The sequence below is a fragment of the Oryctolagus cuniculus genome, chromosome 15 (genome assembly GCF_051225735.1).
Source record: "Oryctolagus cuniculus isolate XC-2025 breed Fujian yellow rabbit chromosome 15, ASM5122573v1, whole genome shotgun sequence".
Taxonomy (NCBI): Eukaryota; Metazoa; Chordata; class Mammalia; order Lagomorpha; family Leporidae; genus Oryctolagus; species Oryctolagus cuniculus.
In genome coordinates this window covers 69,566,553-69,593,573 of record NC_142881.1, presented here as the reverse complement: position 1 = coordinate 69,593,573, position 27,021 = coordinate 69,566,553, and the positions used below count along the sequence as shown (strand labels likewise).

At 61.4% G+C, this 27,021-nt stretch overlaps 1 protein-coding gene across 4 annotated transcripts in view; it reads right to left on the bottom strand.

The window, feature by feature from the left end:
* Positions 1-26,735, bottom strand: part of ZMIZ1 (zinc finger MIZ-type containing 1) — a 215,081-nt gene extending 188,346 nt beyond the window's left edge. For 3 of the 4 annotated variants that reach the window (XM_070057907.2, XM_070057911.2, XM_051831554.3), the window contains exon 1: positions 26,285-26,735. The gene's annotated coding sequence lies outside the window, so the exon portion shown is untranslated. The remainder of the gene's footprint in view (positions 1-26,284) is intronic. The other variant, XM_070057908.2, reaches the window with a different exon arrangement.
* Between the last annotated feature and the right edge of the window lie 286 nt (positions 26,736-27,021).

Below are 27,021 nucleotides of genomic sequence, written 5' to 3'. Positions count from 1 at the left end.
GCCAGCGAGACCCTGCCGGCTGGCCGAGGACCGGCTGGGCCCCTCCCTGGGCAGGTAGTGCCCCTTAAGCACCGGTCTTCCTCCACCTAAATGGCCCCCAGACCTGGTAGCACCTGGCCTTGCTTCTCTGACTGCTGAGGCCTGGCAGGCCTGCTGCCCCTAAAGTCCATGCCCGCTGGCCTGGTTTTAAGCACCGTTCGCCCCGACATCCTCACCCCGCACTCTGTGCCTCTGCACGCTCTGTTCCCTCTGTCCCCCACACCCTTCCCTTACTTCCTGGCACGCAAATTTCCCACTCACCCCGGAGGACTGATTCGGTGCTCCCTTCTCCGGCAGAAGGGGCTCAGCCCATTGGCTGCTTGGAGGAGCCCCTTCCAGTAGACAGCCGGCGGCTCCCCAGCGCCAGGACCCTGCAGCTGCTCACGAATGACCCCTGCGGGGAGCCACCCGGCCAAGCCCACACCCTGCAGCCCCTCCACGGACCCCTCCGAGATTCTGCAGCCAGTGCCACCCTCTTCCTTCAGAGGTTTTCCTGTCCTTGGGGACGCTTGGAGGCCCAGCACCCATGCCCCTCACCAGCCCTGCTGATGGGCGAGCGCCCAGAGGTGCTAGTGTGCCCACAGCACTTGGAATCCACTCCTGTGGGGTCCTACAGCTCCCTGCACCCCCACCGCTGGCCGGCCACAGCCGAGGCCACCTGAACCAGCTCTGCTCCATGCCCAGGTCCTGGCCAGCGGTCCTCGCTCCTCGACCACAGCAGGGCCCACGGGGCTCCATGAGACATCCTCTAGGATGCCGACAGCCATCGCTCTACAAGTCAACCCCAGAATCTTTTCTCGCCAGCCCTGTTCCAAGGATCGATTCCAGGGCATGGAGGGCGTTCCAAGCCCTCCTCGATGTCACTGGCTCCTGAGGAGCCCCTGGGTCTTGCCTTCTTCTAACCCAGGCTTGATGCCCGCCCTGGCCTCTTTCTGCTGAGCATTCCTTGACTGCAGCTCAGAAGTCACCTCCTCCAGGAAGCCCTCCCTGGCTAGCTGCTTAGGCTGCCCTCTGGGCGCTCCTCTTGGCAGGGCTGTTGTCCAGGCCCACCAGGCTATGGTGCAGTAGGATGTCCCCCACCTGGCTTGCTCCCTAGAGAAGCCCTAAGTTTCTGGGCTTAGGCTAGGAGCAATCACTCAGGGCCCAACCCAGGGCTGGCAGGGAGCATGGGCAGGTCCATCACAGCCCAAATCAGGTGGGTGAGGGACTCAAAATCTAGTGGCCAGGCAGGTGATGTTCGGAGGGCCTGGAGACTGGTTCAGGTCACATCAGCAGCAGTGACAGCACCACGCTATCAGGACCACGTCAGCACAGTGCTCCTCCCTGAAAGGGGCCGCCCACACCCCCGAATGCACCTGTGGGCTCTGCACCGGGCGGCATCTCTTGGGGCCCTGCCCGGCTGCCATTCCCTCAGGGGCAGCTCTGGACAAGGGAGAGGTTTCCTCTAAGCCCAAGCCACAGGGGTTTAAGGAGCCAGAATGTCCCCAGGCCCGTCACCTGGGAAATGCATGACCAGCCATCCTCCAGCCCAGAACAAGCAAGTATGGCACCCGGGGCTCCGCAGCCGGAGGGCCCACGGGGGCAGGGAGACTCAGGGAGATCCAGGCCCAGGGGCACCTATCCTCGCTGACAGTGCCGTGCAGGCCCCCCCCCCCCCGACACACAGTATCTTCCTCTTTGCCCCTGGAGACCTCATAACTGCCATCCTTTCAAAGCAGACACAGCCGCAGCCATGGCCAAGAGAGGAGGAGGGAGGGGCAGCTCAAAGGCAGCCTGGGGGTGGGGGACCAGGAGCAGCCCCTGTCCGGAGGTCCCTGGCCTTCCCAGCAACGGCACACCTGACTCCTAGATCTCCATGGCCGACCCGATGCAGCTGGGCTACACCACGGCTAGGTCAGAATGCCCTCCACCCTCCACCCACATCCCAGGGTCCTCTTGCCCTGTTTCCAGAGACCGAGGGTCCAGGGTAGGCGTCAAGCAGGGGCATAGGCCTTGCCGGCTCTCAGGGCCTGCTCCCTGGCTGGGTGCAGCTAGGACCACTCGAAGCCTAGCTCTCTGAGCATCTGTCGTGGGCCGGTAGGTGGTGCTTCTGTTGTTATCCCATTTAATAGACGAGGAAACTAAGGCACCAGTGGTTCGAAGGCTTGCCCGAGGTGGGCCAGCTGTGGGAGCTAGGATTCTGAGCCCAGCAGCCTGGCTACAGAGCGCACGCAGCAACCCACACATGGCACCTCCAGAACGCCAGTGCAGCTGCAGCCTAGCCTGACCAACCCCCTGCTCCCCCACGAACTCCAGATTCCGCTGGGGCTTCCCGGCCTGGGCCCACACAGTTCCCGCTGCTCCTCCCAAGGCGCACACTTCCTCACTAGCTCAGCCACTCCATCTGTGTCCTCTGACCCTTACGTGAAATGACTGACACCCCCCAAGCCCCAAGAGCAGGTACAGTGGTGGCGTTGCTCCCAGTCAATGCTCATGGAGTGGTGGAGTGACCCACAGGACCACATGCAAAGGCCCTGGTGCTGCCTGTCCACACAGGCCTGAGTAGCCCTTGGCATACAGGCCGCACAGCAGGGTTTCAGGGTGCTCCTCTTTCTCACGCTGGGGGGTGGGAAGGGCTCACTGTCCACACAGCCCACAGAGAGGGGCCACGAGACCACATATGTAGTGAGTACAAAAGCCCAAAGTGACAGAAATTGATAAAAACTTCACCGCGCCACTGACACCCCATATATCAAAGGCCCCAAATCTCATTCTCTGCTTGCCTCTCGCTTCTCTCAGAGCTTGCCAGCTGCACATTTATTGAGAAGTTTGTGATCTGACAGGCACTGTATTACTAACATTAATGATGCATCAGTCTCTAGAATTACTGGCGAAACAGTCCAATTGATTTTATTATCATCTCCAGTTCTTCGCATCCCATTCCAGGCCGCTTGCTACTGGGGCTCTGAGCAAGCAGAGAGGTAAATAAATAAAGGCTATGGGATCAGGGCTGACCCCAGGCGGGAGAACCTGGGCTGGTTCTGGGACCCTCAGCGACGGTCCCAGCACTGCCCAGCTCGCTCCTCCCTGGACGAGAAACAGCAGGTGGTCCAGAGACTCGCCAGCCTCCCATTCATGACTGCAGAAATAGCCCAGTGATGTCATTCGTCCTGTGGCCCTGGCTGAGGCAGGGAGCAGGCCCCACACAGAACGTCCCAGCAGCTACGCGCCCTGTCCACACGTGGGCTGGCTCCCTGCGGGCAGGTGTGGCCGAGTGCTGGACACGGTACCCACCATGTCTCGGGAGACTGTCCCCTTTGCCCATTGCCCTGCAACCCTGGGGTGTAGCCTTTGCCGGTGCTGTCTGTTCCCTCTGCCTACAGCCTCTCTGCTCCCTGTCCTCCCACCCCCACCCCTTGGTAGTTCCCGTCCGGCATCCTGTTCTGTTCTTTGTTGGCACTTAGTGTAATTTATAAAGGTGTCATTTATTGGCTGTTTACTCCCTTCAGCTCCTGGCAGCCAGGGATCTTAACTGTCCTGGTGCCACCTTGTCCCCAGAGCCTGGTAGGTTGCTGGCACCCTGCAGGCCCCCAGTCCCACATATGAGAGCAGCAGAGACCAGATGAGTCAGTGCCTACCCTACCCTGGGTCAAAAGTGCTTAAGAGGGGCCGGGGTTGTGGCACAGCGGGTTCAGGGCCGGCATCCTGTATCAGAGCGCTGGCTTGAGTCCTGGTTGCTGTGTTTCTGATCCAGCTCTCTGCCAAGAAGGCAAGAAGGCCCAGGTGCTTGGACTTCTGCACCCATGTGGGAGACCCGGATGGAGTTCCAGGGCCCTGGGTTCAGCCTGGCTCAGTCCCAGCTGTTGCGGCCATTGAAGGAGTAAACCAATGGATGGAAGATTCTCTCTCTCTCTCCCTGTCTATCTGTCGCTCTGCCTTTTAGGTAAATAAATAAGAAGTGCTCAAGGAAACAGGCAGTGGTCTCGTAGCTAAGGCAGCACTTCTCACTCCCGACTGCCCCCCCCCCCAGTGAGAGTCCTAAGGAGAAGCCCTGTCACCAGCTCCTTTGTCACTCGGGGCTCAGCCCCTGCTCCTCCCCTGCAGAGCCTCCCCCCACCCCCAGCCGTGGAGGGCAGCAGGGAGGAGCCTGAGGTCAGCCCAGGAGCAGGTTGAAATCCGGGCTCCGCCCCTTACGCAAAGCTGGAGCTGCGGGGAGTTCCTCCCACTGACCTCCCTCACAAGGTGGGGGTGAGAGGCCCCGGGGCCCTGTCTCATGGGGACCTTTGTGGTCAGCAACACACCCAAGCACCCTAGTGCTGCCGCTGCCGCTGCCTGCAGCCGCTTCAGACTGCCCGTGAAGACTGAGGCTTGGGGAGCCCAGGCTGCCCCAGGACGGGGGTCTGAGGAAGGCTCAGATAAGGAGCACTGGTCTCTGACCAGGAGATGCAGGGGAACGGGGCGTTAAGGACCCTGGTTCTTCTTGTTAATGTGTTCCTGGCCCCAGGCCATGGGCGAGGCACAGGGAGAAGACAGGAGAAGCAGCAGGTCCGTCCTCCTTGGTCAGAAAGGGAGAAAAGGCCCTCTTCATCCACCAGAGAGACCAGCTGGACACCTGCCAAGGCCACAGGGTCAGGGGGCATCGGTGGCGTCAGGCTGCACGGCATGGGCTTTGCACCAAGGTTCCGTTGGGAATCACAGGGGGCAGTCCCACCCCCCACACTGGGCGGCGTGGTTGCCACTGGCCTGCAGTCCCATTGCGGGAGGTGTGACCTAACAGACTTGAAAACAGATTTTTTTTGTTCCCTGAGAAGAATGTCACGGACGTCATTTATTTGTGAGCATGCCCCGTGGGGCCGGCGTGGGGAACGCTGACCGCGCACTATCGGAGTCCATCCTTCAGACTGGCTCCTGTTGTTGCACACTGCGGTGCTGGGGGGCGGGGAGGTGCAATGCCCAAGGTCCCCTCCGTGGGGGGATGAAGGGCATAAAGAGGGAACTGCAAGGGGTGGGAGCAGCCCCTTCTCCCAAGGGTCCTCAGCCTCTGACCACCACCCAGCCCTATGGCTGCTTTCCCAGGAGGTCAACCAGGCCTGAGGAGATCTTGGACTTGTGCAAAATCACCCAGCGGGCAGGGCAGGGATGAACGGCACATCTCTTGGCTGCATGCTTGACACGATGTGAGAAGCCAGCCATCCCCATTTCCAGACTACAGAATCGAAGTCCATGGAAGGGGAAGCACCTGCCAGCAGGTGTGAGGCTTTGAACTTGGGCCCCTCAGCCTTGGAGACTGCCTGGTTACCGCCGGGCAGCTGGCCCCAGACTCCCGGCACCTGGCTCTGGCGCTCCCTCCCTCCGGGTAGCGGGAGAGCAAAGGCTGCCCGGCCCCAGCGCTCGCGGTTTCTGAGTCCCCTGCATGCCACTGCCGGCAGCTTCTGCACCTGGCACGCAACGCCACAGCCTCGGTCAACAGGAGCGGCTGCAGCCAGACTCGCCCAGCCGGCCTGTGCAGGGGACCGGCAGGTCGGGTGTCCTGGCATTTCCAGCAGCGTTGGTCTCACTCAAGGAGGACCTCCTGTCCATGCAGCACTGGGCTGTGATGTCAACAGGAGCCCAGCCTTGTACGGCGGAGGCCAGACAATGCCCTCGGCAGACTGTTTATTTCTAAATCCACCCAGAGCTCACTGTGGTCTTTACACTCAGCTCTCTCCCCAAATGCAAATCGGCTTCTTCCTGTAAGTCAAACCCGCTTGCTCAGGCTGATAAAAATCATCCCAAATGGGCTTTTCTTTTATCTCCCCAACACAGAAAGACCTCTGCACCCACACCTCCTAGAAAGAAAAACCGTCTGCACACCACTGCACGGCAAGGCCCAGAGACGCAAGAGACGAGGGGAAGGGGGCCGGCAGGCTATGGACAGAGACGCCGAGCTCTGAGACCCGTGGTCTCTAGGCCAGTGTTGTGTAGCCGCCACCTGCGCCCTATATGAGCACTGCTTCGAGTCCTGGCTGCTCCACTTCCCATCCAGCTCCCTGCTAAAGCACCCAGGAAAGCAGCAGAAGATGGCCCAAGGGCTTGGGTCCCTGCACCCACTTGGGAGACCTCCAGAGCTCCAGGCTCCTGGCTTCTATCTGGCCCAGCCTCAGCCGTTGCAGCCATTTGGGGAGCAAACCAGTGGATGGAAAAATCTCTCTCTGTAACTCTGCCTTTCAAATAAATAAATCTTAAAAAAAAAAAAAGCCCTGCCTCCCACACACTTGAACTTGGTGGCCTGGGTTACTCAGAGTGTGTGTATGTAAAATGAGGACACCAATAGCCCCTCTGTCACAGGCTGCTTTGGACAATTAAATGAGATGATGCAGAGGACTCTGGGGCACAGAGAACCCAGCAGGTCCTGGCCGTGGTGGCAGTGGACAGGAACAACACTATAGTCGGTGTCACACTCGAAGCCCAGTCGGTCTCCTGCTGGGAGCCTGCAAATCCCTTCTGCTCCCGAGCCTCAGTTTCCCCTACGGTTCGGCGAGCCTCTCCCTGGCTGGTGGCTCAGGCCTTCCGCCACTGCCTGCTCCATAGCCCAACAGCGACAGGGTGCTGCTCTCCGGTACTCGGTCCCTTCTCTTTGACCAGAAAGACAAAATCCATTCTAGAACAATACAAAGCACGCTCCCCTTATAGAAAAGCCAGCTCCCTCACTGCCCCCTCTGCCAGCTGGTGTCCGGATTTCAAACAGCCCCGGCGTCACTTAAAGGCGCACGCCTAGCGCAGAGCTAGCTGGGGGATAACGGATCTGATAAGGGTTTGTTACCAAGAGGGAAATGAGGGGCCCCCAGGGAGTGAGCAGGAAGTGCAAGTGAACGCAAGATGGCCCAGAAGCTGCTGGAGGCCCAGAGGTGCACACCAGGACCCCCTGGCCAGCGCTGCCCTGCCCACCCTGCCTCGCCTCTTAGCATGAGGCACGCACTCCCCGAAAGCCAGGGAAGCAGAGGTTCCCAGGATGGGCCCATTTACAGAGAGGAAAACTGAGGCCTGGAGGAAGGAGATGAGTGGCCCGAGGTCACGGGCTTGTTGGTAATGCACCCCAGATCCTGGGGCGGCCACGCAGCAGGAGCACGGAGCGGGGCTCAGTACAAAGGCCCTGTGCGCCTGTGGCCCCTTTCGCAGAACCGATCAAATCTGGCCCCGCCGACGTCAGCTCTCAAAGGACTTCCCTCCCTGGGCCTCGGTGACGACTCCTGACAGCCAGGCGCGTGGCTGGGCAGGGCTTGCTGGCCGCCCCCAGCGTGCAGGCCAAGGGCGGCAGGTTGGGCACAGGAGTCACAGAACCCTCTGGGGCTTCTGCCTGTCCCCCCCCCCAGCACAGGGGGGTTGCTGGCTTCAGAAGCAAGCGCACCTGAGGGCTCCACCCGCACCAGTGTAATTAGCAGGGCTCCTGTCTCCTCCTCCGACCCAGGCTCCCTGCCGCCGGATTAATCTCCTAAAACACTGCTCCGGCCCTGCCCCTCCCTGCTCAACCCACCCACCCTGTCTGTCTCCCCTCCCCCCAAACCCTGCCTTTCCCCTGGGGCTCTCGCCACCAGTGGGCGGAGCTGCCCCCAAGCACCCTCCACCCCTCCCAGAAGTATCTTTCCTCCCCTACGTCCTGTCTTGTCCCAGCTACAGCCTCTCTATCTTCAAGAGCTTCCCTGTAATGCCCCCTCCTCCAGAAAGCCCTCCCTGACCGCTCTGGCCCAATCTCAGCTCTTGGTTCCTGGAGCTTCCTAGCCAGCTTCTTTGGACCCGTCAGCATTCCTCTCCCGGGCTCTGCCCACACTTGATGCTTCACGTCCAATCCAGACCACAAAGCTCCTTGAGGTCAAGGTCTCAGGAGCTTCTGTTGGGGTATCTTTCCACTAAGAAGTGCTGCCTTGGCCTGTGCCCTGACTGCCCCCGTAGCAGGGGGCACAAGAAACAGGGCCCTGATCTTCCAGGCAGGGGCCACCCCCGCATGGCGGGGACTGGAAGGGGAAGCAGAGAGGCTGTGGGAAGGGACAGTCCCCGGTGCAGGGGCCCCACGGTGGAGGGCCCTTCCTGAGCCAGCTCAGGGGCCGCCTTGGCAGTGAGCAACTGGTATGTCAGAGTGCAGGACGAAGCAGGGAGCGTGGCCCCCAAGGTGTGTGTGTGCAGGGGGCGGGGGGATGTGTGTCCATGGACGCGCAGGCAGCAGGCGGCCTTGGAGCCCCAGCACCGGAAGCAAGCCCTGGACCTCAGGAGCAAGGCCCATCTACCCTGGAGGCAGGGCTGCTGGGTGGGATCGGGGCACCCGCATCCCTGGTTCTCAAAGCAGGTGCCCACGAGCCTTTGCTCCCAAAGTGGTGGCAGCCTTGGGTGTGCAGTTACAGGGGGGCGGGGAGGGGCTTTTGTCTTCTGTTTTTCTGCACAGCCCCTCCAGATGGGCCAGAGAGGGGAAGCTGGCTCTCGACATCGCCACCTGGGTTCCTGGTCCTTACAGCCCAAAGTCCTCTCTAGAGAAGGACGCAGGCTTCGGGAGAAGTCAGTCAGCAGGCTCCTGCCTCCCAAGGGTGCCTCTCCAACCACACCTGTCACCCAGTGCCTGGCCCAGGCCGGCGGCAGCCCCCGGCCCGGCCCTTGGGGCAGAGGGAGAAGGACTGACTCCATGCGGTGCCTTGGCCATCTCTCCCTTCTCCTTGTGCGGGGGAGGCTGAAACAACGGGGCCCGAATTCTCTGAGCTTCCTTCCCCACCTGTAAAACAGGACAGATCAAGCCTGCTGTGGCCTCCAGGTGCACAGTTGCGTTTTGAGCGCGCCTGCGGAAACAGTGGGGTGTGGCCTGGGCAGCACTGGCTGTTGGAAGGTAGAGGGAAGAACAGGAAGGCGGGGTGAAGGCCAGCTGGGGTTCTTAAAAGCGGGTCAAAGGCTTAATCCTGCATAATGATTTACAAAGTGACAAGTAAAATAGATTGACCGTGACAACTCGAAGGGAAAAGCAGGGAAATAAAATGACACTCTGGCTCTTCCCATCTCTCTGCAACCTGTCCCCTCCCTGTCATAAGCCCAGGCCCCCATACATGGACACGGCATGGGAAAGGGAGCAGGTGGTGTGGGGAGGGGTGGGGGAGAGGGGGCACACCTCGCAGGGGCTGCCCCCTTCATCACAGGCAGACACATGCTGGGGCGCACCTTGCATGGGGTTCTCTTGCAGGGAGCACACAGCAGGCACCCCCGATTTCCACCTGATCCGCCACAGCAGTCTGGGGCTCCTCCTGGCTTCCAAGTCCAGAGAGAGGGGCCCCTGGTTCCCTTGGAAAGGCGGGGGCTCCAACAGCACTGGCTCCAAACCCAGAGAGAAGCAAACAAAGAAGCCCAGAAACACCCTCAGCTGGGTCCACCACGCAGAAGGAAAGTGGGTGGCGTTAGTGGACGGCACTCGCTTCCACTGTCAATGTGGCTGCCCCCAGTGGGTGTTCACACAGGTGCCACCAGCTAGTGCAGTGGGGCCTGCTGGGCTCTGGCTGGGGAGGAGGGGACGGGAGGAGAGTGGCCCAAGATGCCAACGCCAGTGCCATGGACCACACGGAGGCTCTCCTCTGCTGCAATGAACTCTGACAGCTTCCCTGGGCTCCAAGGCTGCCCGCCCATCTTCCCCAGGGCAGCACTGGCCCGGGTTTCCTGTCGGAGGGGGCGGGGACAGCCAGCCAGGCCCAGAGGTGACTCATTTGTACCAACAGACACAGAATGGCTCCAGAGAGGGAGCCACTTGCCTCCTAGGGCTGTTGTGACAGCCTCGGGAGCCCAGGTGACTCTGTCTGGGGCACAAGGGCTTGTCCCCAAGAGTGGCAGCTTTGCCCTGGGTGACCGTGGTCTGAGACGCATTTGCAGGGGGATGGCTAACTGTAAACCTCAGATGTGGCTCGGCAGGTGCACCTGTAATGGCCCGCCCCAGAAAGCTGACAAGAGCTCAAGGATGGGGGGCAGCAGCCAGAGGCTGGCCAGAGACACCCCAGCCCCCCGCAGCCCATGCTCTGCCTCTGGCTAGGACGGGAGAGGCGAGGACCCCCCTCACGTCCCCACCTGTCACCCTCACACTGACACCTGGCAACTCTGGCGAGGTGAAATGCGGACCTGCACCTTTAACCGACATCGCACAGCGACGTGCCTCGGCAGGCCTCGCCACCCGTGTTTACCCAACAGAAGGGAGTCCCGCCCTCCACCCTCCCCCAGCACGGTGGCAAGCTGGAGCCCATTCGCCGGTGGACTCGCCTGGTGCGTAGGCCGTGTGTACGAGGCCCCAGCCCCTGGCCCTGCCCAGGGAGTCTTGCCCAAGAGGCCCTGCGGCCTGGCCCAGGCTGCCGTAGCTGAGCCAATTCTCCCAGGAAGCCGAGCCTGGACGGCGGCACAGCTGACTCACAGGTGTCCTCAGACCCCGGCAGCTTTGCGCAAAACAACCCGGCTGGGAGAGGCGCGCCCAGGAGCCTGGCACAGCCCAGCCACCCCTCCAGCTCTGCCTGGAGAACGGGAGGGGAGGGAAGGGGGCCAAGGGGACCACGTTTATTCACTCCTTTCTCAACCAAGGGTGCTGCTCATTTCCACGGCACCGACCCGCAGCACACGCAGGTATAGAAATGCAGACACAGACTCCAAACCACAAAATCGACCAGCTCCACGCCAAAAGTGGCCCTTGGCTCAGGATCTGCCTGTGCAGGGAGGAGCATCTGCGAATGTGTGCCGGGCGCCAAGCACAGTGCTAGGTGTGGGGGAGTTACGGCCTGCCTGTGGCTGGATAGCTCTGCAGGCAGCGGTGAGCCTGCCAGGTGAGGGCTGCAATGGTGGTCAGGAAACAGTGCCTGGGGCACCCGAGCGAGGGGGCCCAACCCACGGCACCTGGCTGGGGCACAGGGCAAGCTGAGGCTTGAGAGGGCTTTGCAGAACGCGTAGGAGTTCATCAGGCAGGCGGCAGAAGGGACCAGGGCGCATGCAGCAGTCTGCAGGAAGTGACAGGCACACAGGCACCTTTCACTGAGGCCCACACCAGTGGCCAAGTGGAGGGAGGGCAGGGAAGAGGAAGTAGGAGGTGGACACTTGAGGGAGACGAGGGGTGCCCGGGGGCAGGAGGGAGGCTCTGGACACATTCAGCAGGGGAGACCTGAGGTGCCGGTTCCCTGGCTGACTGTGCACGCCCACAGGCTGGGCAAGGCAGTGGAAACCCCATGTCCTGGGTTCCGGGCCTGGGGAGGTGTCCATGTGACTTCCCAGGTGCAGCCACAGCGGGCAGGCAATGGCAGCCCCACTCCTTGACCTGACGGGGGCTTCGTAAGAACCAGGGCAAGGCTCCCCGTCCTCAGAACGCTTCGCCACTACCTGCCAGAAAACTGTCCTGCTTCATATTCCATGGAGATGAGCGTGTGAGTGTCACCCTAAGTTGTTCAGTACGCAACACGCACTCCCACACACAGCCCTCCTAGTAGACCCGGCAACAATAAGCAAGCAATGAGAAGAGGGGAGGTTGGAGGCCCAGGGCTCAGACAGGTAGGAAAGGTAGATAACCCCTAATACACAAAGAGGCAAAAGCTTACCAAAGCAGTGAGCAAGCAAAGCAGGCTGTTTGCTAACCCTCCCTGCCTTTTTGAAATCTAAGTGCGTGAGAATAAATAAATAGAGGAGAAATCTAAATAAATGAGAGGAGCAGGTGATTACCATATGGAATCCAAAAGAGACATGGGAGCTGTTCAGACAAGGAGATGCAAAACACGCAAGTGCGAAAGCCCGTTTTGAAAGCCAAAGATGGGCCAAGGTACAGAAAGGGACCAGGCCCGCTCAGCAAAACTGCAGCCCGGCCCAGAGTGACAGTTGCAGCTTTCTGGCCCACGGGGCCCCCTGGAGAGCTGAGGGTCATTCATCCACCGAGGCCCACACAGGAAGAAGCCCGCACAGGGAGCCCCAGGGAGGGGGCACCGGGCAGTGGGGACACTGCAGGGGACTAGGGGAGCACCGAGGAGCACACCCCAGAAGGCCCTGGGAGGAGAAGGACGGCACTGAGGCTGGCCCGCAGAGAGTGGATGGGCAGACTCGGTCCATCACTGTCCTGGGGCTGAAACGCACGCACACCCCTGCAGACAGGGCCGCGGCCTGGGTTTGAGGAAAGCGAGAACTCTGAGCGTGCAGGTGAGACGCGCCGAGTCCTGGGATCTGGTGTAGGGGACTCGCCCATCCGGGAGGGGGAGATTTGAAAAAGCTCAAGTAGGTCTACAAAACAGAGTCCTAGCTGCACATGGATGGGGAAACCGAGGCAACGAGCGCAAGAAGCTTGTCTAGGCTGGGACGCTGGCCGGCTTGTGAGGACCCACCCCTCTCCCCCAATGCCAGGTGCTGCCCTGGGGGGCTTCATTGAACCCCACACTGAAAGCACAGGAGACACTGGGCAACAAGGAAGGATCATTTTGATGGCTGCTTGGGGCCACCCTACCCAGGGTTTCTCGGCCTCCTCTCCTGGCAACCCTAGGAGGCAAGCACCCTCCACTCATTTTACAGATGAGCAACTGGGCCCAGAGGGCCACAGAGGGGAAGGCCAACCTACTCCGAGGCAAACAGGCAGGAGTCAGGGTGGACATGCAGCACACTGAGGCCTCTGTCCACTCCACCCAGTGGCAGATGCAAAGGCCATGTGGTGGGGACTTGGCTCAGAGCCCCCTGGAGAGGCCAGCCTTGAGGCCTGAAGGCTGGCACAGAGCCCCTGGAGGCCTCCCGCCCAGGTACTGCAGGGCGGCAGAGGAAGGCACCGGCCACCAGGCTGCGGCTTTGTGCTTGGCTAACTCTTGGCTTCTGAGCGATGAAGTGGAGAGGGAAGAGGCACAGTGAGAACACGTTGCCCACCCACTCTGCCCTGCCCCTGGGGGCGTGGGCAGCCTCCGGAGCCACCCCGGGACCTGCCGGCCTCCGCACGCAGGCTGGGTTTCCCCGGTGCTGCAGCACCATGTGGAGTGGGCAGTGGCCTCAGAGGCAAGGCCACCCTGCAAACGCTGGCTCCGGCCGTCACGAAGGTGAGGGAAGGTGACCCGGGGCCTGTGCAGCGCTGGTTCTAACCGGAGCGAGCTGGCTTGGTTTCTCTCCTTGGCAACCCACCCTCCTGCTCTGCCTGCTGCCACAGGAGTCCTAGACACTGCGACTCGGAGATTCTGGGGTTGCTGGATGCAGGTGGGTGTCTTCATGGCGAGAGAAGTGAACAAAATCGGGAAACTGAGGCCCAAAGAGAGCACAGGGTTGGCCCGTGGTCAGGGGGCAGGATTGGAGGTATGAAGGCTATAGCAGAGAGGCCAGCAATCCTGACACACACCCCCCACCGCGCCCCTTACTGATGACAAGCTGGGGCTCAGGGATGAGAAGGGGGCTGCCGAAGGTGACTGAATCAGCAAAAAGCCCAGGATGGTCATGCTGGGCTGGTCCCACGCAGCCAACACAGAGCTGCTCTCTGACCCCAACCTCAAGTTCAGGAAGTTGCAACACTTCCTTGTTTCCATAGAAACCGGCTACTGCTCCAGGAATACACTGAAATGTTTTTGTTCCCTCCTCTGCGCCGGCCCTGGGCCAGGCTGTGAGGACACAGAGCGGAAAGAGGGGGTGTGAGGAGGGGAGGCACAGACTCAGCACACAGCGGGATGGTCCCGGGCGATGGAGGTGGGGGCGGGGGCGGCGGCAGAGCAGGCAGACCGCCGGGGAAAAGGAAACCCGGCTTCTGAGGGTAGGCAGGTCAGGGGTGGCAGCTCCTGAGCTGGGCTCCTAGGGATGAGCAGGAGTTCACCGGCCGAATCGTGGGGCTGGAGGGACTGTCACAAGCAAAGGCCCCAGGGCTCGAGGGTGACAGGCGTGCTGACAACACAGGGTGGGCGAGGTGACAGAGCAGGGCGGAAGGGATTCAGCTGGGGGCCACGTGCAGAAGTCACAAATGCAAGGGTCCCCGGGCGCCAGGAACGCTGCTCCACAGTGCTCCTTGTGGCGGCCTGGGGCATGAGAGGTGACAAGGTCCGACTCCCAGCTCTGCAGCCCCACGCCCTGCCCTCGGCCTGCTTCACGGAGGTGGACAGGTCCCCAGTGGGCTTCGGGCACATCCTCGGGCAACCTTCACAAGACACCAGGACCTGACCTTGGCTCTTACTCCCGCTGACTTCTGCACACCGAGCCACGGGAGCCGTCTACAGAAGCTGCCCAGCTGACAAGTCCTTGTGAGCACCTTGTCTGCTACAGTCCATTCTCAGCTCACCAGCCACAGGGGTCCTCTGAGAGGCCACAGGGCAGCCCAGGCCCTTTGCTTAGAGTCCTCTAGGCCTGCAGATAAGGCCCTCTGGGACCAGGGCCCTGATCACACTGTGGATTCTCCTCCCTTCCACCTCCTGCCTCGTGCCAGCCACCAAGTCCCACTGGCCTCCTTACCTTACCTAAAGTGTGCCAAGCATGCACCTGCCACAGGGCCTTTGCACAGGCGTTTCCTTGCCTGGAGAGCTCTTTCCCACATGTTCACGCGGTTCACTCCCAGCCCCTGCTGAGAAGTCTTCCCTTACCACCTACCCAGAGAAGTCCCACCCCCAACCCATCTCCCTGTGTCACTTATCCTGAGTTATTTTTTTTTCCAAGCATTTACTGTAAGTCAGCGTGACCTCACACATTAAGTTTCAGACTTGTTGACTGCCTGTCTCACCTATTAGAATGTGAGCAGGGCCACTGTCAAGTTCACAGTCGTCTCTCCAGGGCCTGCAGTTGTGCTTGTCACCAATAGACACTTGAAAAACGTGAAGAATGAATAAGTTGATCCATCTTGCTCAGGAAGCTGGGAAAAGGGTGGCCCAGGCACTGCTCACCCAGGCTCCCTCACTCTCAGGTTGGCACAAGCCCCCTTCAGCAGGAAACAGGTGCAGCCCTGTGCAGGGGCTCCCCGGTCCTGGAAGGGGGTGGTCTGGGGGGCATGGCAGAGCCCTGAAGGAGAAGAAACTGCTGTTGCGCTGTCCATCATCCAGGGAGCACCAGGCCTGGGTGGACCAAGCTCAGCTTCAGAGCAAAAAGGATGGCAGGGGAGGGAGGCCAGGCCCTGGGCAGGTGGGAGGGCTCAGTATCAGCATCTGAGAAATGATAGTGAGGACAGCATGAGCTCCAACAGCCTGGGCATCCTGGGGTCTTCAGAGTTCAGTGGTGGGGAGGGGGATGTGGCTGACATAAGGCTGGAACTAGGACCGCAAGTTCAAGTCATGATCTAGGCCAGGGCAACACCCTGTGGCCAGCTAGGCCGGAAATAGTGGGCAAGGGGTCTCAGATGGGATCCTACTTCCACTCAAGGAGATGGCTGGCAGAATGCAAGGCAGCCCCATTCAAGGCAGGAAGGGAAAGGAAGTGCCCGACTATAGAGCAGCAGCAGCAGCCACAGGCAGGGAGCTGGCTGTCCAGCAGAGACCCCAGGCCCAGCGGTTCTGGTGAGCACAAACACAGCACAGGGCCCAGCAGCTTCACAAGACGATGGCGAGTCCCGGGCCAGGCTGGCACCAGTGCCACAGCCAGAGAGGGACCAGTCCAGGGTTTCTGCAGAGTGGTGAGGCAGGGGCCGGGCTGTTAGCACCAGCTCTGCTAGGCGCTTGTGCTAGGATCACACTCGGCAGCTAAGTGAGGGGTTGGCCCATGCGGGCTTTATGCACTGACATCCACACTGCCCCACACGGCACCGCCGCACATGGTATGGAACCACCACCTCCCTGTACAGCAGGCACAGGCCTGGCCCTCCCATCCGACTCTGGCCACAAGCCCCCAGGCAACACCGCCATTGCTCCTTGTGGACAGCCCGTGTCTCAGGGGCCTCAGGACATCTGGACAGGATAGCAGCTGGGCAGAGAAAGGCTCAGTAAGAAGTCAGCAGAGGCAGTCAGGGGAGAAAGCACAACTCACAGGTCCTGGGTGCCTCCCGCCAGCGGCTCTGGTTCCGGCGCAGTGAGCGTACTGGGAAAGGCTTGGAGGACAGACGGCCTTCTAGAACTACCCAGCAGGTCTGGTCCTGCAGGAGGAGCAGAGGCCAGGATGCTCCCTTCCCTTGGGTCCCTTCCCTTGGGTCCCCAGAGAGAAAGTGTTGGGGTGTCCCCAGCCTACTCCACATCTCACCACCTGGACTGGGTCATTCCAGGTCAAGCCTGAGGTTGCCCAAGCTGCCCAGGCTCTTATATCCCCAGGTTCAGGGGACACAAGAAAGCCACGTAGCACACTCCAGTCTTGGACTCAGCTTAGAGAGAAGTCTTTGGGGACAAAAGCCCTGGTGGGGAGCACGGAGAGAAGCCCCCGGGAACCTCATGCACCACATTCTGCAGTCCAGAGAACTAGGGGCGGGTATCCTTCCAGGCTGTGCTAAGAAGGAACTTGGCCAGGGAGGCAGGGAACAGGGTACTCCGCGGGGCACTGCAGGTGAAGCACGCGTCCTCTGTGTAGCCTCCAAGGTCCTGGGAATCCCAGGCTTGTGAACACCAGAAATAGAGGCCAAGCCCTCGGGTGGGGCCCGGGCATCTCCAGGGAGCAGACTAGGAGGGTAGGCAGTCCCCAAAATTCTAGGGCCCCCAAAGATGCCAGCCCCCAGAGCAAGCCCACGCCTTCTGCCTACTGGCACCAGCCCTGCAGAAAAAGCCCCTGCAACACATCAAGGGCGAGCCTGGCGAGGCTGGGAAGAATCCGAAGGCCATTTTTTGCAGGAGAGAAATCGATGGGCGACCCAGTTTCACACCCCACCATCACCAAACACCAAACAAGAACTCCCAGCTCAGCTCTCTGCACGTCTCCCAGGATCTGAGGCACGAGGGTCTCAGAGGCCGAGTGGGCTGGGCAAACTGGGCGGGCCGTGGGTGGCAGGGGGGTGGGCACGATGGCTGAGGAGCCCTTCACTCACTCCCCGCCAGCTACAAAGCCCTCTGCTCAGAATCCCGGAAAGCTGGAGCCATGAACGCTGTGCACCCACTGTGCAAGTATAGGGGCCAAGTGGTCCTTAAGCGCCCACTTCCTCTCCCCGAAACAGCACAACGCTCCCAGCTAAGGGCTCCTAGGTCGTCCCCACCAGGCCTTCTCAAGATCAGGGGCCTTGTGGTCCACCCAGGAGGGGATGTTAACTCAGCAGGGTAAACGGTGCAGCCAGCAGAGCTGACCCTGGCCTCCGGACCCCCAGGAGGGGAGCCCTGAGTCATCCGGCCCCACCTTCCTAGAAGAAGGAGTAGGGGGACCTCCCCTTCCCCTGAATCCCCAGCTCTTTCTGACACTCTGACTCCCAGCACCCAGGTGTATCCAATAGAGAGCAAGACGGGCAGTCCTACAGGGCGGTCAGCGGGCATGGCAGGCCACCCCCAGCTGCCAGTCACCCTCGGTCCCTGGGGGCCATCCCAGCCTCTGTGCCAGGGCTTATGTTCCACTGTGAGTGACCTCAGGCCAGTGCCCTCCCATCCCTTGGCTTTGGTTTCCTCATCAGTAAAATGGCAGTCCGGATTGAAAGCCAGGCTTATCAATATCAAGTCTTCAAGGCGGGTAAAGGACACGCACAGGGCTGGGAGGGAAGCGTCTGGAAGGAATGGAGACTGAGCAAGCAGCACAACTGTTCCCCGCAGGGCCCAGTGACTTCAGACCATGGGGTTGAGGGCACAATCCTGACATGCACCTTTGTCAGAGTGCGCTCGCAGGGGCACAGGGCAGGGCAGGGCTGGCTACGAGGCCCCTCCAGCGCTGACAGCTGGGAGACCTACAGACCCATCCCTGGGGACATCCCTGCCACCGGCCTTGCTTTGGGAACCGCCCAACCACAAACAGATCTGTGGTCTGTAACAAGAAGAGGAGACAAGGGGGCCAGAGACCCACAGGCTGGAGGGCGGCCAGAAGTCAGGCTGAGTGCCAAGAAAGCAGGCGGAGGGGAGGATTTCTGTCCAGGTGGACACAGCCCCCGTTCTGGGAAAGGGGATTCTGCAGCAGCAGGTAAACCATCCCCTGGACGGAGCCGTGAGAGCCGGCAATGGAGGGGGCCATTTGTCCAGCATGACCGGAGGGGTTTGCTCCACAGGCTTGGGAAACGCAGAGGGGGCTTCAGGCCCAGAGCAGGGCGTGCTCTGCTACTCTGAGAGGTTGCTTTGGGAAACCCTGACATGGAAACTGAGGCTCAGAGCAGTCCACGGCCATTTGCCCTCTCCCATGATTCTGTTCAATGGGATCCGGTTGACAAGGGTCAGCCTGTCCGGGTCTCCTCCCCGCCACACAGGAAGAGGCGGCATCATGCCCAGCCTCTGCCTGCAGGTGGAAGGGTGAGGCTCTTGGTGGTCATGGTGGTGGCCGTCATCTGTAGAACAAGGCTCCCCTGCGAGGCTGAACTCAAACATACTGGGGCTACTTCACGGGCCTCTCGGCCATCCCTGGCCAGTCCTCAGTGCCACAGGAGAGACTGTGGATGGATCCGGAAGCTGGGATCCCAGGTGGTCCTAAGGCACCATGAGACCACCCCTGGTCTCACGGAGCTTCCTCACCTGTAACTCGAATGTAAGGCCATGGCAGTGATGGTCACGATAAATGACAAAGGCGACTGTGGCTGGGGCGCTTACTACGCGCCAGAAGGTGTGCAGGCTCCACCTCCCCAACCTTCCAGGAGGGCAGTGTGCTAGTTATTGTCAGACTACTACTAGTTATCATCATACTACTACTAGTTGTCATCATACTTCCAGCAAGTCTACTCTATTAATTAAGAAGCAGAAAGTCAGCTCTCATCTGCTGGTTCACTCCCCAGAAGCCCCTGACAGCCAAGGCTGCTGGGCTGGGCTAAAGCCCAGAGCCAAGAACTCCACCCGGGTCTCCTGCATGGGTGGCAAGGACCCAATCACTTCAGCCTTCATCAGTTGCCTCCCAGGGTGCACATTAGCAGGAAGCTGGAGTCGGCAGCAGCGTTGGGACTCGAATCCAGGCACTCCAATAGGAAATGTGGGCGTTCCAGGCGGCAGATTTTGCCCTCTCCCATGATTCTGTTCGATGGGATCCGGTTGACATGTGGGCCCAACGCCTCCCTCGCAAGTATGTTTTACAGAGAAGCAAAACTTGCTCCAAGTCACAGAGCATGCAGAAGGGCAGAAGGGAGAGCAGAACCCAAGCCTGAAGAAGATTAAGAAGAGCCTGAAACAAATTAATTAGATCCCCACCCTCAAAAACATTGCTGGCTATTAGAATATTTACAGTAGACTTTGCTGTGCTGTTTCAATGACATAAACAAAGACCCCAGAGTCCCACTGGGTGACACTCCCTGTGGCAGGGGGACCACCCACAACCTGCCGCCATCTCTTCACCTCTCTGGCTTTCAGGTGTTCCCACCTGCAAAACAAGAAAGTTGCACGGAGACCCTCAAGGGCCCTTCCCACTCACAAACACAGGACAGGGTTTCCAGACCTTTCCTTGCACAGAGGTCTCTGTGTCCCGTCTGTCCAGTGGCCATGTTCCTGGCCAGCAGGAGCTGCATGCTTCGTCTCCCAGCATTGGTCAAGGTTCACCAAGGAGCAGAGGGGGAGGTCTGGCAGGGAGCCCCAGGGACAGGGCAAGGTCCAGGCGTCTGGCATCGCCTCTCTCCTTCTGGTCCCAGCCAGTTCTTCCTCCTGTGCCTTCACCTGGGCCAGACACAGGTGACTCCCAGTGTGGGGAGCAAGGAGGCCCCTGGCCTGCTTCCCCATTCACAGAGGAAGTGACAGAAGGAACTAGCAAGTGGCACACAGCAAAGGACACACCACATGGAGAGCTGGGGGTGGGGTGGGGACTGGCAGAGGAAGCCACCCGTCTCACCCCCTTGACTTAATCAGGCCTTGGCAAATGAGAAACCTTGTACCCCAGAAGGTTCCTGTTTTGCTTCCCTCCCGTCCACAATGTAATCAAACTTTAAAGCCCCGTGCTATTGGGTGGCGATTCTAAAGCCAGCCCAGAAGCGTCCCATCATCCCCTGGCTACAGGGGACCTGCGGGTGCTGCACAACACAGCCCCTCCTTAGCTCTTGGTCGGGAGCCCAAAGGCAGCCTTGCCCTCCCCAGGTTTAGCAGGGCCTCCCCAGCACAGGGTGGAAAAAGCACTTATATATGCACCCAGAAGAGCAGCGAAGGGGGCCAGGCTTGGCCAGTGGTAGATGGTCAATACGTATTTAATGAACTATGGGCTGGGAGAGAGGGCTGTGCAGCTCTGGCTGTCACCCGCTCACCACCGACCTGGGCTAAGGCTAGTCATTGCTCTCTGCCATTCAGTCTCCTGGACTAGGAAAGGAGAGGCCACACTTGGGGCCCTAACTGGTCCCCCTGACTCTACAAATACATGCTTAGCCGTTCAAAGCCCAGCGCCAGCGAGGTTCAGAAATGAAATGAGAAGGAGGCAGAGGGGAAAGATGATCGGGAATGGGGGCAGCTTCCATGCAAGTCAGACACCAGAAAAGAATTCTGGGAGAAAGACCATTGAAAGTACAAAGATTGCACTTGACAACAGCCCCTGCCCCCCCCCCCATCAGAATGCTGTGGTCACTTGGGAATCTGCACTGGACTGGATCCTTCTAGAGGGAGTGGGCAGGATGGGACAGGTGAGTGACAAGCAGGGAGCAGGCCTGAGGACAGACCACGCTTCCCAGCCTCTATCTCTGGGGGCAGATGTCTCTGGGGGATGGGGGTGGGGAGAAAAAAAAATTCATGAGCCCCCTTGGGAATTCCAGATCTGCCCTCAATTCTCCGAAGACAAAGTTGACAAAGTCAGACCACAGGTCCCCAACACTTGGCCACTACTAGCCATGGAGGCCCTGGGCCAGTCCTTGTCTTCCTGAGGGCCTGAGTTGCTCCAGGGAACAAAGAAGGATTGAGCAGGTGGACCCCAGGGGCTGTCTGCTCTGCCAGCCAGTGAGGCCTACTCTACAGAAAGACAGAACGCCCACCCTGGAGACCGGAGACGGTGGCTCCCGGTCCCCAGCCGGCTGTCTAGGGCTGGGGCTGGGGCAGCGCCGAGTCCCCACACCGTCTGTCCTCGGCAGCCTGTCACGGCCGAAACCTTCAAGTGGTTACAATTACAGCCGGGCTAACAGGATTAGGGGAGCATTGAAATCTAAGAAATCTAATTAGCTCAGACACCCCAGCCTCCCCCAGCACAATCCTGCAGTAACCCCGGCAGCTGAGCCTGCCGGGTGGGGCCCAAGGCCCTGCTGGGCTCCACTCATTACCTGTGCAGGTGTGCCAGGCTGGGCCAAGCTTCCAGGAGAGCTGCCAGCTCACCCTGCCCTGAGCTCCAGCAGCTGCAGCCTTGTCCTAAGGTGGCACTCAGCTGAACCCCAGAAAAACCAAGTGCAGAAAGAACCACTCCACACAGCGTGGGGGACCACCCAGGTCAGCAGAGGGGGAGACTGGGACAACATTTGCATGGTTGGAAACCCTGACAGTCCAGGGAAAGGCCTTGGGCTGCATAGGGCCGGGCCCGGAAGTCCACTCTGGGTACAGCTCACGGCACACCCGGACCCTATGACAAAAAAGGGGGGCACTGCCACTGGGATTTGGACAGAGGAGGTCCATCTGCGACCCCTCCTGGGATCAGCACCCTGTGACTGCATGCCCCCCGCTCCTCATTCTTGGAGTTCACATCAACCTGTGGCCGGGCTGGGGCTCTGGCTCCGAGGGCTGTGCGGGAGGCAGCATAGCACAGCAGCGACAAGGCCTGGGGTTGAGTCCTGCCTCCGCCCAAGCTCGCCTGACCTCTCTCAACTCCGCTCTCCTCTCTGTTAAGTGGGGGTAGCCCCAGCGAGTGGCTGGCTTACACTGCTGCTGCTGGAGTTAAACAAAGTCAGCGACGGCTTCTCCATCCACCGAGCGGCATCGGAAGGCCGGGGGCCGACCCGTGGCGGGCAGCCAGCTGCTGGTGGTTAATTATTTATTTGCCCCATCTTCCTGCCCTTACTGAACTGCAAGCCCCTAAGGGATAGGAGTTGTCTTGTGGGTTCTGGGTGCTTTTCAGGCCACCTTCTTCACACTGTGGACTCCCAATAAACACATGTGACATCAGCGCTGGGTCCTGAGCTGACCCCATCCCTCCTCATCCACCCCCTTCCTTCTCACATCCATCCCAAGAGGCAAGGGAGGTGCACACAGACAGATGACAGTGGGGCCTGTGGGCAGCCCTCAGAGGGGTGTCCCCCTCACCCCGTGTCAGTACCGCCTGCCTGGGCACTGGGTCTGGAACCCACGCTCTTTCAGGAAAGAAAAGATCTGGAAGTCTAACACCTCAAACCCAGAGTGTGGTGGAGAACCAGCCCTTTGTGGTTTTATCCATTCTGCACCCAGACTCTGCCAGGCTTGCCGGAGCCACGTGCCCAGGGCGCTCATGCCTCATCCTGCTGGCAACCAAGGGGGAAATTAGTCCCTTGGACCCATTTTAAAGATCAGGAAACTGAGGCCTCAGCAAAGTTACTAAGCTCCAAAACAGCCAGCAAGCTGCAGCCTCCTGAAATAGTTTCCTCTCCCACAGTTCCTTAGGCAATGGGAAGACCAGCACCAGAGGGAAGGGTTTCTGGCCTCTCCCCAGAGCCTTGTCTAGGGTTGGTTTTTCTCAGCCTCCCTTCACCCCTGAGGGCAGGGCCCAACCTCAGAATCACCCCGGGGAGCTTAGAGCCCAGGCAGACTGCTGGCTCCCCCATCCTCAGGGGGCTCTTAAGGACAAAGAGGGCATGGGCAGGGGCCAGTGTGTCCTGCTGGGAGGTCAGGGCAGTGGCAAGGCTGCAGCAGCTCCCAGGGCAATTATGGCAGCCCCGCCTTTGTTGTCTGCACAAAACCCCAGGAACCTCGTAAAGATGAGGCCCTGACGGGACCGGGCAAGGGCCCTCCGGAGCAAAGTTATGAATGAAAATGTAGGGGACCCAGTCACAACCCGCGACCCGCAGGCCCTACTTCCTGGCCCCGGAAGGAAGGCTTCTGGACGTGAACTTGTTGGGGCCTGGACCTCTTGCAGTCACAACTCACCCCGAGACCCGGGTCACGGCATCCGCGGCTTCATCCGCAGGCACTCTGCTGTCCAAGTTAGCAGGCCAGGCAGGCTTCCCAGGGAGCCCCCTTCCTCCCCGCCCTAGTGCACCCCCACTGTCAATCAAAAAAAAGGGGGGAAGCCGCAGCAGCCCTTGTCTGCTGGGTCCCCCCTTTCCCCTGCAGGTTTCTGGGCTGAGTGGAGGGGGACACCTGTCGTAGGTTGGGGTGCATGGATGGGGCCGGGGATGGCGAGAACGCTGAGTGACTGTAGCAGGGAGAAGTGTACGTGCGTGCATGCATGTGTGTGCGCCTGTGTGTGTACAACTGGTGCTGCGGCCACAATCCCACCAATTCTGGATCTTTTCTCACTTTCCTCCTGGCTCCTCCTTCCCACCTCCCCTGGGAAGGAAAAGAAACACTCTGTCCCCAGGAGGCAGGCAGCAACCTCTGTCTCATACAGACGAGGCTACTCCTTCCAAGTTCTGTTCGTCCAGTGATTTCTTCTTCCCCTAGCCCCGACCATCAGCCCAGCTCTTGCACACAACCCCTCTCCTCCCCACCGCCCCGCCAACTCTGAGAAGTCTCAACTCTTGGGCTTGCCATGTGAAAATAGTGTTTCATAACCTCGTGCCTTGGGACAAGGGGAGGCTTCTGTCCTTTTGGGAAAAACAAACTCCAGAGCGATCATAAAAGTCAGGAGAAAACACCCGGGCCCTGCAAACGCACCACCCCCCTCCCCGTCCCGAGCCCCGAAGTCACACGTGCTCCCAGGCAGACAGTGGGACTTTCAGTGTGGCTTTTGTTTGATGCTGGCGTTTCAACATCCTCAACTTTAAGAGGGAAAGGTCAGCCTAAGGCTCCCGGCATTCACATACCCACCCCGCCTCTGCACAGCGGCCGGCCGGGGCACCGGCCGGTGAGGGGCCAGGAATCCTCCTGGCCTCCAGACCCCTTGAAAAAGTAGCTAGGACGGAGGAAGCCAGAGTGCTTGAACCCTCATCCAAACTTTACTACGCGCCTACAGGCAACTAACTTCCCCACTCCTGGGACCAAGCAAGCGCCAGTCCAGCTCCCTGCTCTCCGCGCTGGCCTTCCTAGCCCTACCTTCAAAAAAAAAATAATAATAAGCAAACTCAGGCACCTCTGGGAACAGCCTCTGGCCTCCTGCCCTGCCCTGTACAACCAGCCTGTCCTCACACCCACGAGGGAGGAGGAGACAGCGCGGCTTAACCCTCTGGTCTACCAGGCCTGGCTCCCGGCAGCAGCGAGACAAACTGTTGCTCAAGAAAATCCTCCAGGAAACGCTGGGCACCAGGAGGCAGCTCGGAGCAAGCAGCTTCTGCACCCCGGCGCCACGCCAGGGCTTCCATGGGCACTGCCCACTGCCCTTTCCAATCTCCCATGCCCAGGGCTGCCCGCCCAGGGGGCTCCACACGGCCATGGCAGAACAGGGAGGAGGGCCAGGCTGGCGAGCAGTGCCCTCACCCCGCCAGCCCAGCCGCCAGCTTCTTGGAGTACCTCTGAGAGAACATTTGTTTGGGCTGCCAAGTTAAATCTTCCTCCCTCATGTCAGGGCATTGGAAAAGCAGTCAGGGGAGAGGAGGAGGGGCAGAGCGGGGGGAAGGAGCTGCGGGAGGGAGGGAGGGCGGTTGGCTGGGAGGGAGGGAGGCAGGCCCGGAGCCCCAGTGACTCGGGCACTGCCTGCCCGGGAGGCTCGCGGCTCCCGGGCAGGCGCAGCAGGGAGACCCGGCACCGAAGCAAGGGACCCGGCCGCCGGGTCTCCCGGGGTGGGCGCAGGGTGCCGAGCGCCCTCGGCCCCAGAGCGGCAGAGGCCCCTCGCTCTCTGCCCGGCTGGAGGCGCGAGGTGGGTAAGGGAAGGCAGAGGAGGAAAAGTTTGCGGCAGGTACAGGGTAGGGCAGGGCGGCCCCGCCGCCGGGCTGTCCCCCAGGGAGGGGTGGGGGGTACGAGCCGGCCGCCCTGGCGCGCTCGCGTCCGCCCGCCCTCCCGCCCGGGTTGTTTACATTCCTGGAGTGTCTTTTAAACCCGGGGCTGAGGCCGGCTCCCGGCCTTCTCCGGCGGCTCCGGGGCAGTCTCCCGTGAAAATCCGCTGGCGCACAATGGCCGGGAAGGCGGCCGCCCCTCGCCCGCGCCCCAGCCGCTCCGGGGCGGAGGGGCTGCCCCTGCGCACCGCGCCCTCTCCCCGCCCGGCCGGCTTCCCAGACAGATGTCCCCGGCAAGGGGGCGACTCGCGCCCGCTGCCCGCGCCCCAGGCGCCGAGGCCGCGCTCCCCACGGCTTTCTCCTCAGCTCAGACGCCAGGAATGTGAAACGAGCACTAGGGCCCGCTCCCTCCCCCTCAACTCCCCCCACCGCCCAAACCCCAGCTCTGGCCCGGGCCGGTGCCCCAGCCTCCGCCCCGGCCAGCCTCCCACTTCCCCCGGGGCCACGGCCGCCCGGGACGGAGAGGAAGAAAGAACACGGGGAAATTACTTTCGTATTTGCAACGCGCGCGCGCGCACACACGCACATCCCTTCGGGGCTCCCCTTCGGGAAGGGGCAGCCCTGTCCAGGCTCTGGCCTGGACGCCCCTCCAGCTCCGACAGCCCCGCGAGGGGCCCCGACACACACACACCCCTCCGCGGTCCCCGCCGTGCGGCGCGCCGCGGTCCCCCGGGCAATTCCCAAACAACTTAACCGCGCCCCCACCTCCCGCTCACAAAAGTGTGTGTTTTCCCTAGAAATTCAGATGCACAACTCAACGCCACCGCCGCTTGCCACCCCGAAGCCCCGCGCCTGCCCCAAGACTCCCGTCCGCGCGGGCGCACAACTTCGCGTCTCCACACACAGGAGCCCAGGGATGTCGAGGCGGTCCGTCCCCGGCCCTTCGCTGCCTCCTCAGAACCCCGGTCCTGCCCGGCCCCGGGCGTGCGGAGCGAGGGCTGGGGGTGCGCCGGCGGGAGGCGGGCACCCGGTCCGTGCGCGCCCAGCCGCACTCACGCCCCGCACACCCGGCGAGTCCCAGCCCCAGCGCGCAGCCCGAGCCGGTTCCGAGCAGCCTGGCGATCGCCGGCCGCCTGGGCCTCCGTCCCCGGCCGTCAAGGGAAGCGCAAGCCGAGTTGGCGGCGCCAAACCCCTCGCCGCGCTCGTCCGACCGGGGCGGACCCTTTAAGGGAGAAGCCCCAGCAGCCAGCACCCCAGGCTCGCGCCCAGAGAATCCGCGGGAAGCGGGAGGAAGCCCCGGGGCCAGCGGGCGCCGGGCTCCGGCCCCAAACTTACCGGGCGCTGCGAGCCCCGCCGCCGCCGCCGCCGCCGCCGGAGGACGCGCCGCCGCTGCCGCTGTTGGTGTCGCCGCCGCCCGGCAGGGCCGGCTCGGGCCGGGAGAGCGCAGCGAGGGCGCCGAGATCCGCTCGGCTCCGGCTGCGGTTCCTGCTCCGCGCCGGCCGGGGCTGGGGTCACCGCGCTGCGCCGGCGCTGCTCGCTCGCTCGCTCCGCCGCCCGGCCGCTCGCTTTTTTAATGTCCACAGACAGTGGAAAGGAACTCGGCGTTAGGGGGTAAGTGAATCAACTCGCCCGGAGCCGAGCAAGTTGAAGTGTCAGATTACATTGGCTATTCTATTTCCAAAGGGCCCCGCGCCGCCGGCCGCCCGCAAAAGCCGGCGCGGAGCGAGCCCGGAGCGGAGCGCCGAGCCGCCACCACCGCCGCCGCCACCGCCGCCGCCGCCGCCTGCGCCGTGCGGGGCTCCGCTCGGCTCGCGCTCTGCGCTCCGGCCGCGCGCGCTCTTTCCCCTTTCTTTCCGCCTCTCCTCTTTCCTCCTCGCCTTCCCGTTCCCTTCTTTCGCTCGCTTTCTTCCTCGCCCTACCGTAGGGGCGCTCTGCACGCTTGGCGAAACCCTCTGGGCTCCGAGCGGCTCCGCTCCGCGTCGGCCCCGCCCCCCGCCAGCCGCTCGCTCACCTCTCTCTCTCCCTCTCTCTCTCTGTCTTCTCTCCCCTTTCCCCGCCACCCCCAGCGCCCC